Genomic DNA, 13920 nt, shown 5'->3' with positions numbered 1-13920 from the left:
GATAAGAAAGTCCTTGTCTGTTTTGAAAAACTGAAGGGTGAATTGGTGTCTTTCCATTCCTTTTAGTTCAGTTTGTTGAAGTTCCTTATATTTCTGACTGCCTTATCATTGTATTTATAGGCAGACACGGCAGACTGGCATGTTATTAATTACATCCACAGCTGCTGGCAAATGCCTTAGACATTATGCCCTGCTATCGGTTCTTTGATGCACGCTGGAAACAAGAGGCATAATGGATTTTCTCACATATGTTCTGAAGCCTAGGGCCCTGTTTGGCCATAACGTCAAACCAGAGGTAAATGTGCCAGAGGTTTGAGTTTGTGATCATCCAAAAGCGTGAAGCCATGGTTTTGTTACCCAACCGTAGCTGTGTTTTCACTCCCAAACTTGAATTTGAGCCCTCAATTTGTAGTGAGTTTCACTGCTGAAACCTGAGGTTAGAAGGCAACATTGTGTCAGCCAAATTATGTCACTGCTATAACCTGGGTATTGTGCACAAGCTCCTCCCACTACCATAGAGAGGCTGGCTCAGTGTATCCCAGAAATGTGTCAATTCTAGGATGGCTGTGCTTCTCGCTGGCTGCCTCTCAGAACTGATGCCCCACCCTCGGCTGCCTCTTTGCTCCTCCCCCCACTGCTTGGCAACAGGGATGCCACATCCCTGCAGTTCCTACATTTAAAGAGACTGGACAGCATTGGGGAAACAAGACGGAGAATAGACACATGTGCAAGGAGCCCCTTCACTGACCTAACATATGATGTAGCCCCATTCCTGGGGCTCTCAGATTTTATCAATGGAGTGTGGTTTATTTGGTCAATGTACACCAAGGTGTGTGTGTGGGAGGGAGGAACCAGACTGAGGGACATGCCTGAGAATTCCGAAGGAAGACACCGGTTGCCGGATCATAGAAGGGCTGGGACTGGTCACCTGGTACTCCAGGAACAGATCTTATTGATTTCCTAGGAGGGGATATATGTATTAAGGCAGGCAAAGGATCCTGGGGTTTTGTTCACTGTAACCAAGGGTGCCACTAGGCTAGCAGACCTGTGCAAAGCAGTGAGAAAGACCCAACATACTCTTCTCCTTGTGTCAGCTTGCTGGCGGGGGGCTTAGCCTTCTCATGAGAGAGCCAGTTCACTGGAGAAAACAGAAACACCAATGTGTTTCAGATCTCCATTTGACTGCACTCTCATGAGGTAAAGCTTCCAACTATAGGGACCACAGCTGTTGTGGGCCTCCCAGCAGCACTGGTTAACAATATAACTCATACTCCACACATTTCCCCATGCGCCCAACCCTTTCAGACTTCAAAGTAGTCTGGGCTGCTTCAGGAGTTTGAGTGGTTTGGGGTTGGGTGGGAAGACAAGGAGAGACCTATGTCCCAGTACCAGCTGGGCCCAACGCTACAGTGAATGCAAACCAGCCACCATGGGGCACTCTGGGATGGGACACCCATGGATTAGAACAATCCCTGGCTAGTCAGCTGACCATGAAAAGCTAGATTATTTTAAGGGGCACTTATATTCTTAGTTCCCAGCAGTCACCAGGACCAGGAGCAATGTTGCCAAGGAAATCTTCCCAGGGCTTTGGTGGAAGCCTTCCAGCCTGCATATGTGTCTCTATGGCCAGGTACTCTCATGAGAGAGTGGTCTTGTCAGGAGGAGCATCCATCTTCATTGTACAAGAAGAATCTCTTGTGTGATTTAATCCTGCTCTATATGGATAGTTATTCTCATGAGGTTTGCCAGAGACCAAGCATGCCTGCACCCAGGGGACAGGGCTGGGTGCAAGCATGCTTGAGCTGGGCACCCCTTCCCCTACCATCTTGGACCAACCCTCCCCCCAATACAAATAGAACAATACATGAACAAATCTGCTGGGCTCTTGGTGGAGGCAGGAGTGGGCAGCAGCCAGGGAGAGGAGGTGGAGGCCCTGCTGACAGGCAGAAGCCTCCCCTTGGCCAGAAATGGGCCAAAGCAGCTGGAAGCCTCAGCCACAGAGCCATCGTGGGCTGGGTGGCTACGGGAGAGAGGTGCTGTGGAGGCACACCAGGGTGACAGCAGCAGTGTGCCTCCCAAGAGGAGGGGGCCTGAGCAGGAGGTGGGAGGTACAGGGAACAACCCTGTGGCAGCTGTATGGGATGAACCATTATGGGGAATAAAGCAGGGCATTGGCCCGACACAGCAGGGTGGAAGGTGTGTGGCTTGCAAAGCAACATATAAGGGGATGGATGGAGATGAGAAGCTGTCTAGTGGGGTAGTGTCCTGGACCTCTGGAGAGGGGTGGACACCAGGACCAACCAGCCAAGGAAGGAGGAGGACCAAGGTGGCACCCAACCCCCTCCTCTTTCCTTGCTCTGAGGCCTGAATGGTCCAGCCCTTCCTGGCAAGCCTGTGGATTGAAAGGGCCTGGCTGGACAACTACTGGCAAATACTAAGTAATCTCTACCTATTCCTAGCACTCGCAACCTATCCATCCATACAGAAGCACACATACACAGTATAGGGATGGGGCTATAGGGGGAGGGGGAAAATAGAAATCCCAAGAGAAATGGGGAGGGGGCCCATGCATCTCCTGACATATCTGCAGGAGAATGGGCTGGTGTGGGTGTGTCGCAAATGCCCATTGCTGGTCACAAACCCATGCTGTGAACATATGAGAAAAAGGTAGAGGGAAGGTTGGTGCAATCTATTTTTAACCAGTACAAGTGGGAAGAGAGGGCCCCAATCCTTTGTTCCCAGGGGAGGGAAGAGGAGGGCCACAAGACCCTTCCACCCCAACTGTGGAAGACAGTGGTGTGAACGGTGTGAGGAAAGGGTTAAAATGTCTCTGCCCTGCCGAGAAGGCATGATCGTGCTGAGCATGCCCCCTCTAACATCGCGACCAATGGTTGCAGCTTCACTAGTGTGTGAACGCCTTGCCCACAGTCTGGCAACGCAAGTGGGACAGAGCTTGCTGGGATGCCGCCTGGGCAGACTAGGAAGAGGGAGGAATTCCTCTGCCCAGAAGCCAGAGGTTGCCAAACCTGTTAGTCAATTGTCTGCAGCATGATTCCTGGCTTCACAGAGTAACCACAGCTTCATCTACCCAAGGTTTCACGCTATGTCCGAACGGGGCCTAAAAATCTCATGAGCAGCAGGTGCTCCCACTATCCATGGGATTTCAATCTCCCTAATTGTTATGATGCTTATTGTGCCTTCTTGCTACCAGTTAGCTGCCACAACCTGTTTGCACCACCTACTTGAACAAAGAACATGCCAGCAAGGAACTCTGGGACTTGTAGTTCTTGAGAACTACACACATCTCTCTGTCTAGTCCTAGAAATTGTATTCCATCCAAGTTTGCACACTTTCTATTGCAGATCAGGGCCTGAAGCAGCTGGTCACTATTCAGTATGTTGCTTGTTTTGATCTAACACTGATTTGTATTGGATCCTGCAAATAACACAAGGCTTGATGAGATCTGGACACTCCATATAAATTCACAGATACAGATTCATAGGTTGTATAAACGTCCTCAACCATGATATCGAGTTTTGTCCCAGCATTTCCCCCTCACAGTAGTGGCAGCCTAGAGGAAAGGCTAAAGGAGGGATAAGAGGGGGAAATCGGTGTCCATGCTGGACCTAATGCAGCCTTTGGATCAGAGCCAGGCACACAGCATCTCAAGCCAACGGATACTGTGGCTGCCCATGCAACATTTCAGCCTGAAGTCCTTCCAAGGCAGGAAGAGCCAGTGGCTGGTCTGGATGACTGGCAGTGTCTCCCCAGAGCCTTGGGGGACATTCTTGTTTGTAGCCCTTGGTTGCTCACTCACCACGTGGGGGAGCTGCATATGGTTCTGAAGGTTCCTCCTTGTTCAAGTGATGACTGCAAGCTTCCTACTGCATTATTCTTGTTTTCCAGTTTCATTCCATTCTCTGTACAACTTACAGGAGGCAAAACTCATTCTCAAGAAATGATACTCCCAAAAGTCAACGAGGTCTCTGATCTTAGCATATTGACTGTTTGACTCTGCTGCTTGCTAGTGCAAAGCTCTTCTCTTCATCATCTGGACTGCCTAATAAACAGACTAATTAGTTCCTCCAACAAGTTATAATGAGCAGCAGAAAAAAATGTACAGCTGATGATATCCATGAAACCAGTGCCTGAAGCTTATGAAGAAATAATTGCCACTAGAAAATCATAAGGAATGGCAGAATTACAGCAAATGAAGTGCATCCAATGCTTTCTGCAAAATAAATTCCTTTTTGAAGACAGGGTGCTTATTCCTGGATCTTGCAGCCGGCCTTGGATGTGTCATTGGTCTGGTACAGCAGTCTCTAAAAATCAGGGTTACTGGCCTCAGAGCGGTGTGAGGACACAGCTGGAACCCTTCCCAGGCCCATCACTGGCAATGCAGCTTACGGTGGTTAAATATGCCTTCTGTCATTATTAAGGTTCTCTCTAAATAACTTATGTGACACCTTAACCTGTTCTGATACATCTTAAGCTGAAATACAACTGCTCAATGAGAGACTCAATTTCTCAATTAGTCACAATGTGGGAAACCATGTAGCGTTCCCAATATTCCCCCAGGAATTCACAGACCTCACTATCTTTTTGAGTGGTGCATGCTCTCTTTGGCTCTTTGAGTGGCCCACAGAAGTGAATCAAGTCACTTCTTACTTGGAAATGCAGGAGGCAAAGGTCACATATATATTGATGGCTAAACACCATGCACTAAAATCCCATTTGTTGAACATTATGTTGAAACCTTAGATGGTATAACCTGGAGCACAGCTCAGTTTTATTATTAGTTATTTATTTGATTTATATACCACCCTTCCAAAAATGGCTCAGGGCGGTTTACATCAAAGTAAAATATAAATAAATTAAAATCAATCAACAATTAAAATCAAAACTATAAAAACAGCATAAAACTAATTAACAGTTAAAAATTTTTAACAGTGTAAAAGCCCTGGAGAACCAGGACGAACATTTACAGCAGTTAAAAATAAATTAAAAACCCTGGAAGGCCAGGCCAAACAGATAGGTTTTAAGGGCTCTCCTGAAAAGTTTCGAGGAATGGGGGCAACCACTGGTGAGCCACTGCCCTCGATCAGAATGTGTGTGAGTCAGTCCAAACAAATGTATATGGAGTAAAATTGTATTGATTAACTGAAGGATTGATGGGGTTGTGTTTGCCAGCTTAAGAAGAAGAAGAAGAAGAAGAGGAGGAAGAGGAAGAGGAAGAGGAAGAGGAATAATAATAATAATAATTATTATTATTCCAGGATATGCACTTCCCTTAGGAAAAAATCCAAATCCCAGGATCTGAAAACCCTTAGAAAAAATCAGGTGAAATGGGAAGTTTCCTTAAAAGGGCATTACTGAAGAGCAGGGAGCTCTGGAGCCAGGGGCATCATTAGGTGGTGGCCCATGGGGCACTGACTCCAATGAATTACTCCAAGCCCCGAATCTCATCAGCCACCTCCCTCTCCCTGACCTTTCCCACAAAGGAAATGCAGCAATGGAGGCACCAACACAGAGCATCGGAGAGAGCTCCTAGCCTCACCTAAATTTCTGCTGCTTCCACCATCATAGGTGGAAACTGTATTATAATATTAGAGCCTTTTTAAAAATACATAATTATTCTTGGGGGAGCATTAATGAGTTTAATTATAAAAGGAGGGGGCTGTGGGTTCAGGCTGGGCCTCAGATCTTTTAAGCACCTAGCAACACCCCTGCTTGGAGCCATCTAATAGGTGCCTGTGTGACTAGCACAGCCACAGGGCCCTCAGGGCCTGCCATCACAATGGGATTCTTTCTTGAGGCGGGTAGGATGGCATTTCCCTCAGCAACATGGAGTTGCATTCTCAGTGCTGGCAAACTGCACGTTATCAGCACTGTCTGGCACCACATCTCCAAGATGTTTGAAAGCCCTGAAAAATGTTGACATCCCTGTGCATCCAGTGCTAGAATAACAGATCATCTGGATAAGCTGTTACTTAACTAGGAGATGCTGCAATAATAGCAACCTAGCCAAAGTGTATATCATGGGCTGAGTGAACCCATTCATTGTTTCTTTGGACAGAAACCCTCCAGAGACAGTCATGAATCCCACATCTGCTTGTGAATACAAAAGACACCTGGAGGCTCAGAGCTCCCTCTTGACTGCGCCTCTCAGGAAACGCTTGCATATTGTTTACCAAAGCAAAGCCATGGAAGATCGTGCAAAGAGAAAATGTTTCTCAGCTTGCTTTTGAAGCTGGATAACTGTAGCATCACTCTCAGCATCTCACAAATGAAAATTAGGCACATGCTTGTAACAACCTTGTTATCATACCAAAGATCAGTGGCCAAATTTTCTTTCCCATCATGCACTGCTGAAGGCTCTACCCTGCTACTTTATTCATTTTCTCTGCAGTAGCTGGTTCTTCTCTGATCTGAAAGCCAAGACCATGTTTGTTCTTCTGGTTAAAAATATATTAAAAGCATGTAATTGTGTGACAATATGCTCTCACCGTTCAAAATATACCTCACCAGCTGCAGTGTATGAAATGGCAGCCTGTGATGGCGTGGGTATCATGTTCATCTGCAGGCATTTATATGCATGTATCCATTCCCCACTTAGAGGTATGGCTGTCATTCTGCAGGTTCAGTTCTCCCCGGTGGATGGGTGGGATTGAACATGCAGAATAACAGTTCCAGAAATTCACCAGAACAAACATTTAATGAGGTATCCTTTGAAGACAAAAAGGGTCAAAATAGGGGCCATGCTTTACCAGGGACAGTGGTAAAACAGTGATGGCCCCTAGTAAACAAGGACAGCCAGAGCATATGCTGCAATCCCAGGTCAATTGGAGTGTATCTACAGCTCAAGAATTAACAGTGCCAGCTTCAAAAGCTCCTATCTGCCCTTTGATTTACTACAGAACCAGTACTAATAGCCAAAGTGCACTCAGTAATGAATTTCATTGGCCCCAGATGGAACTGCCATAAAACCAAAAGGGCTGACATGACACGCAGCTGACATGACGCAAAGTATTATGGAGCTGTAATGCTATGCCCTGGGCTGTTGCAGACAACTAAAGCAGCCCTGATGCTGTTAAGAATGAGCAGTAGTGCAGGCAGCGCTTTTGCAGTTCCCCCCATTTGTAACAAAGTGGGGGAAACTGCAGAAGCACTGGGCTGCGCAACCAATCCTCCTTCACATGGAGCTGTCCAAGGTCTACGGCCCTCCTGCAACCAGATCCCTGCCTCAGCAAAGACCCTACTTCAGCCATTGATCCCTGCCTGGATAAGGATATTATGCACACTTGGAAGCTCTAGCCGTGGAAAAGGCTACATGGAACCATCTGTGTGGAACTGTGCAAGCTCTTGTGGACAAGGCTGAATTTCTGCCTGTTGCCCTGCTGTTAAAGTAAATGCTGCAAATGTTCAGTTCAGTCTGTCCCACAAATTATTCTTTTCTTCAGCCCCTCTCTCCTTTCCTTTTTCTAATGATTCTGGCAATACTAAGAATCGTTAGTATTTTAATGATGGGTTTTAAATGTTTTTTTAATATTTTAAATGATTGTAATTGTAAACCGCTCAGAGACGCACGTTTTGGGCAGTATAGAAATATTGTAAATAAATAATAAAATAAGAATAAATACTTTAAACATTTCTATTTCAGAACTATGGCTGCACTGATAAACACACAGAGGGAAAACCTCTCTTCCTCTCGCTCTGCTTGCTTGTTTATGTTTCTTGCACACTCTGTGGATGTGCCTTAAGCTCCTCCTAAGAGTCTACAAGCACAGTGCTAATTAGCAGCATACTATATAAAAGAGAGGCCGTTTACCTGGAAAGCAACACACCTTCCTGTGAGGTTGCTACTTAAACGCAGAGGTTCACGTTACAACGTGTCACTTGGGTTTGTTTCTCTCATTATTATTTTTAAATTCTGAGTACATTCTAGAAATAGAGCAGAAAACCCAAAGCCAAAAAGATTATACTAAAGCCAGCATTTTTATAAGCACTGTTTTGTGCTTTAAGTGTTGAACATCTCATCTCTGATCATACTATATCTATTATTGCCACTATGGTGTGTGTCTACATCAGCATGCTTAGTGCATTTCATTGAGAGTGTGGTGTAGTGGTTAGAGTGCTAGACTAGGACCGGGCAGACCCGAGTTCAAATCCCCACTCAGCCATGAGACTTGCTGGGTGACTCTGGGTCAGTCACGTCTCTCTCAGCCTAACCTACTTCACAGGGTTGTTGTGAGGAGAAACCCAAGTATGTAGCACACCGCTCTGGGCTCCTTGGAGGAAGAGCGGGATATAAATGTAAAAATAAATAAAATAAATAAAAATAAATAAATTTCATTTAAATCCTTTGCAGTACCAGCATCCCTCCTCTTACTTTTCCATGTTCTATGTGCTTTCTCCACCTGGAACAGTGATTTAAATTTTTTTGTTAAGTAATGTTCCCTTTGTTCAAGCACACCTGTGCACCCCTACATGCACCAATAACACTGATTCAGGGCACCAAAAAATTAAGGAGTGTGACTCATATCTGGAGTCAGAGTCCTAAAGTGTGCAGGTTCCAGAAATGTTCAGTAGCCAGGAATAGCTTGTGCTAAAAGAAATTAGCAGAAGAAATTGGCACAGTGAATGGATAATGTCATGATCCTTGCCCTGAAATGACTGTGAGACTAACCCTGAGGAGGCAGAACTAACACTGGAACCAATCACGGCTCAGCATTGGGCCAGAGCCTGAGCCTGAGTGGCCCACAGTTTGAAGCCCCGGAAACGGCACTCTCAGAGCCTGAGCGACCCAAAACGGCACTCTCCCTTGAAAAACCAGCCCCTCCTATGTGGTTGCACTCCATGATCTCTTCATGCCATATCATTAACAACAACCTCCACTCTCCCCCTTGAGACAATGCAGAAGCTTTTAACAAGCCTCTCTCTTATGGTGATTAGGTCTGCAGCCCTGGCTGGCCAAACCTAACTGCAAGACACTATTTTTGGGTCTTCTCCGCCTAAGTACCTGCTGCCAAGAGAATAAAACACAGAGTAGAGGTAGGTAAAATTTGTAGCATTTATTGCATCATGTTGAATTTAAAGCAGCAGTGTGCAGAAAAAGAATAGATTGAAACATCACACAATTACGTTTTAAAGGAATGGACTGACAGAATTGGCCAAGACAAAGAGCATGCTAAAGTAGCAAGGGTCAACCAAGGAGACAGACCCTGATGCTTCATTGCGGTACTTTAATATAACCCCACCCCACAGGAATCAAATACCATATACAGTAATGTGTTTTATTTTCCATTATGATTGGCTTATCCAGACCATGGGATTCCTTGTACCCACCTTCCTTCATGTCTATTGGTCCACTTCAACCTTTTTGCCTCTTCCTTCACACCCCTCACTCAGATTTTCCATGGAATTCATGACTGGCTCCCTGTGGCTTTTAGCCAGTGTAGAGCTCATCACAACTACCTCTTTTTCAGGGGAATCCCATTTTGTGGTTGGGTATTTACCACTTTCTGCTTCAGTTGAACACCTCTACCCAGAACTTGCTATGTTGATTCCTTTCAACCGGCCATACTTTATTAACCTCTATGGATCAAGCTGTATGCAAATCTAATCAGTTTTTTCTTCAGCTGAAAGGAAAAAAAGGAAATAAAAAAGAACCATAGATGAAACAGTTTGATGTATTTGCAACAGGACCATGATTACTGGTATCAGATTATGTGTGTGGGTTGGGGAGACACAAGGGAATTAATACATCCTTCCTGACAAAATCTTTATTCCAGAGATTTATTTCAAACAGAATGAGAATGCACGCACACACACACATACTCCAAATCTAGTAGCACTTATTTGTCAAATATTGTGAAGTGGTTCCATAGCCAGGGGCATAGCTAGGGGAGAGGGGGCCCGTGTTAGCCCCTCTCCCAGGCGGCCCATTGGAGTGAGAGAGATAATGAAGAAAATAGAGAGGTGTGGAGCTGGGGGGGGGTGGCCCTCAGGAGCTAGAGGCCCCAGGTTCTTTGAACCCATCTGCTCAATTATAGCTACACCCCTGTCTGTAGCCCACATTTCTCAAGCATCACACTTCCTTTGCACTGAGAATTCATGTTTCCACAGAGCACCCTAGTAAAGACCACCCCAATTGACCCAACTGCCCATTGCCTCCTTTTTGACATTTTGTAACCCTTTCTAGACCCTTGCTCTTCTTTCCCCTCTCCCCATTAACAGTTTTTTATCCATTTTACAGGTGCACCACCAATAAATCTCTTTGCATGTTCACTCATTTAAAAGAAATGCAGAACATAGTTCAGCTGTGTACATCAATTTAACAGATTATTGCAACAATGAACTATCCCTTACCCATTCTCTTTCATCTGTTTCTCTCTCCTCCCATCTAACAACTCTCATATACATTTGTAATTAATATTTTTTCAGACAGCAGAAATAATTTTAACAAATGGCACATTGGGAAATGACTTGACTAGCAATCCAGAGGTTGCCGGTTTGAATCCTCACTGGTATGTTTCTCAGACTATGGGAAACACCTATATCAGGCAGCAGCGATACAGGAAGATGCCAAAAGGCATCATCTCATACTGTGTGGGAGGAGGCAATGGTAAACCCCGCCTGTATTCTGCCAAAGACATCCACAGGGCTCTGTGGTCGCCAGTAGTCAACATCGACTCGAGAGCACATTTACCTTTACATTAAGAAAAAGAAGCAAAAAAACCCGTCATGTATAATTAAGATTTGCTTTATATACATGCACCAATAACACTGATTCAGGGCACCAAAAAATTAAGGAGTGTGACTCATATTTGGAGTCAGAGTCCTAAAGTGTGCAGGTTCCAGAAATGTTCAGTAGCCAGGAATAGCTTGTGCTAAAAGAAATTAGCAGAAGAAATTGGCACAGTGAATGGATAATGTCATGATCCTTGCCCTGAAATGACTGTGAGACTAACCCTGAGGAGGCAGAACTAACACTGGAACCAATCACGGCTCAGCATTGGGCCAGAGCCTGAGCCTGAGTGGCCCACAGTTTGAAGCCCCGGAAACGGCACTCTTAGAGCCTGAGCGACCCAAAACGCCACTCTCCCTTGAAAAACCAGCCCCTCCTATGTGGTTGTACTCCATGATCTCTTCATGCCAGCACTGGCAGCAGGCTAGGCAACACCAGATAGAAAGGAGGAAGAAGAGTGCCAGACTCCGGACTAGAAGACTGCCCCTGGAAGGTTTCCTCTCTCCAGGCAGGGAGCAGAGGGGTAGCCTGAGCTTAGCAGTATTTAAGAGTACAGTCTACCTCTGACTGCTGTTGGAGCAACTTGTCCTGTGGAGCTGTCCGTGGTGCTGCAACCTGCATTGGCTCACTTGATTGTCTTCCAAACGTTGTGGCCTCTAGTCTGCAAGATGGGACAGGACAGATACAGTGGTTCCAATTCAATATTATGGCAGGAGCAGTGGGAGAATTCTGTCCAGATCAGTCACAAAGACCTTTAAAATTATCTAAGTACAAGCTTCCACAAAAGCAATATCATTAACAACAACTTCCACTCTCCCCCTTGAGACAATGCAGAAGCTTTTAACAAGCCTCTCTCTTATGGTGATTAGGTCTGCAGCCCTGGCTGGCCAAACCTAGCTGCAAGACACTATTTTTGGGTCTTCTCCGCCTAAGTACCTGCTGCCAAGAGAATAAAACACAGAGTAGAGGTAGGTAAAATTTGTAGCATTTATTGCATCATGTTGAATTTAAAGCAGCAGTGTGCAGAAAAAGAATAGATTGAAACATCACACAATTACGTTTTAAAGGAATGGACTGACAGAATTGGCCAAGGCAAACAGCATGCTAAAGTAGCAAGGGTCAACCAAGGAGACAGACCCTGATGCTTCATTGCGGTACTTTAATATAACCCCACCCCACAGGAATCAAATACCATATACAGTAATGTGTTTTATTTTCCATTATGATTGGCTTATCCAGACCATGGGATTCCTTGTACCCACCTTCCTTCATGTCTATTGGTCCACTTCAACCTTTTTGCCTCTTCCTTCACACCCCTCACTCAGATTTTCCATGGAATTCATGACTGGCTCCCTGTGGCTTTTAGCCAGTGTAGAGCTCATCACAACTACCTCTTTTTCAGGGGAATCCCATTTTGTGGTTGGGTATTTACCACTTTCTGCTTCAGTTGAACACCTCTACCCAGAACTTGCTATGTTGATTCCTTTCAACCGGCCATACTTTATTAACCTCTATGGATCAAGCTGTATGCAAATCTAATCAGTTTTTTCTTCAGCTGAAAGGAAAAAAAGGAAATAAAAAAGAACCATAGATGAAACAGTTTGATGTATTTGCAACAGGACCATGATTACTGGTATCAGATTATGTGTGTGGGTTGGGGAGACACAAGGGAATTAATACATCCTTCCTGACAAAATCTTTATTCCAGAGATTTATTTCAAACAGAATGAGAATGCACGCACACACACACATACTCCAAATCTAGTAGCACTTATTTGTCAAATATTGTGAAGTGGTTCCATAGCCAGGGGCATAGCTAGGGGAGAGGGGGCCCGTGTTAGCCCCTCTCCCAGGCGGCCCATTGGAGTGAGAGAGATAATGAAGAAAATAGAGAGGTGTGGAGCTGGGGGGGGGGTGGCCCTCAGGAGCTAGAGGCCCCAGGTTCTTTGAACCCATCTGCTCAATTATAGCTACACCCCTGTCTGTAGCCCACATTTCTCAAGCATCACACTTCCTTTGCACTGAGAATTCATGTTTCCACAGAGCACCCTAGTAAAGACCACCCCAATTGACCCAACTGCCCATTGCCTCCTTTTTGACATTTTGTAACCCTTTCTAGACCCTTGCTCTTCTTTCCCCTCTCCCCATTAACAGTTTTTTATCCATTTTACAGGTGCACCACCAATAAATCTCTTTGCATGTTCACTCATTTAAAAGAAATGCAGAACATAGTTCAGCTGTGTACATCAATTTAACAGATTATTGCAACAATGAACTATCCCTTACCCATTCTCTTTCATCTGTTTCTCTCTCCTCCCATCTAACAACTCTCATATACATTTGTAATTAATATTTTTTCAGACAGCAGAAATAATTTTAACAAATGGCACATTGGGAAATGACTTGACTAGCAATCCAGAGGTTGCCGGTTTGAATCCTCACTGGTATGTTTCTCAGACTATGGGAAACACCTATATCAGGCAGCAGCGATACAGGAAGATGCCGAAAGGCATCATCTCATACTGTGTGGGAGGAGGCAATGGCAAACCCCGCCTGTATTCTACCAAAGACATCCAGAGGGCTCTGTGGTCGCCAGGAGTCAACATCGACTCGACAGCACATTTACCTTTACATTAAGAAAAAGAAGCAAAAAAACCCACGTCATGTATAATTAAGATTTGCTTTATATACAAAAATCTCTCAAAGTCCTCCAAAATCCATCCTCAGACATTCAAAAAATCCTCAAGGGAACGCTCATGTCTCTAATACGAATACAACGATGAATATTTATATTTATATACCGCTTTTCAAGAAAAGTTTCCAAAGCGGTTTACAGAGAGAGAGAGAGAGAGAGAGAGAGAGAGAGAGAGAATAAAATAAAATAAAATAAAATAAAATAAAATAAAATAAAATAAAAATGGCTCCCTGCCCCCAGAGGATTCACAATCTAGAGAATCCTTTTAAAAGTGGTGATTCTCTATATTTAGCAGGGGGAGAGCAACTAGCCCACTCCAGCCCCAGCACAGCATCTCTTCAGTGGCTGTTACTGGTGTGTATCTTTTGTTTCTTTTTAGATTGTGAACCCTTTGGGGGTAGGGAGCCATTTTATTTTATTTTATTTTATTTTATTTTATTTTATTTTATTTTATTTTATTTTATTTTATGTATATATA

The 13920-nt window shown here is 44.7% G+C and overlaps 1 long non-coding RNA gene across 4 annotated transcripts in view; it reads right to left on the bottom strand.

The window, feature by feature from the left end:
• Positions 1-9056: 9056 nt before the first annotated feature.
• The window catches only part of LOC128338392 (uncharacterized), a 38835-nt gene continuing 33971 nt past the window's right edge, over positions 9057-13920 (bottom strand). For all 4 annotated transcript variants that reach the window (XR_008312599.1, XR_008312598.1, XR_008312600.1 and 1 more), the window contains 3 exons: positions 12010-12302; positions 11309-11408; positions 9057-9638 (listed from right to left, as the gene is read on the bottom strand). This is a non-coding gene — a long non-coding RNA (uncharacterized LOC128338392). The remainder of the gene's footprint in view (positions 9639-11308; positions 11409-12009; positions 12303-13920) is intronic.

The sequence above is a fragment of the Hemicordylus capensis genome, chromosome 1, assembly GCF_027244095.1.
Source record: "Hemicordylus capensis ecotype Gifberg chromosome 1, rHemCap1.1.pri, whole genome shotgun sequence".
Taxonomy (NCBI): domain Eukaryota; kingdom Metazoa; phylum Chordata; class Lepidosauria; order Squamata; family Cordylidae; genus Hemicordylus; species Hemicordylus capensis.
Note: the sequence above shows the minus strand (reverse complement) of the source record. Positions and strands in the feature narration are given on the sequence as shown.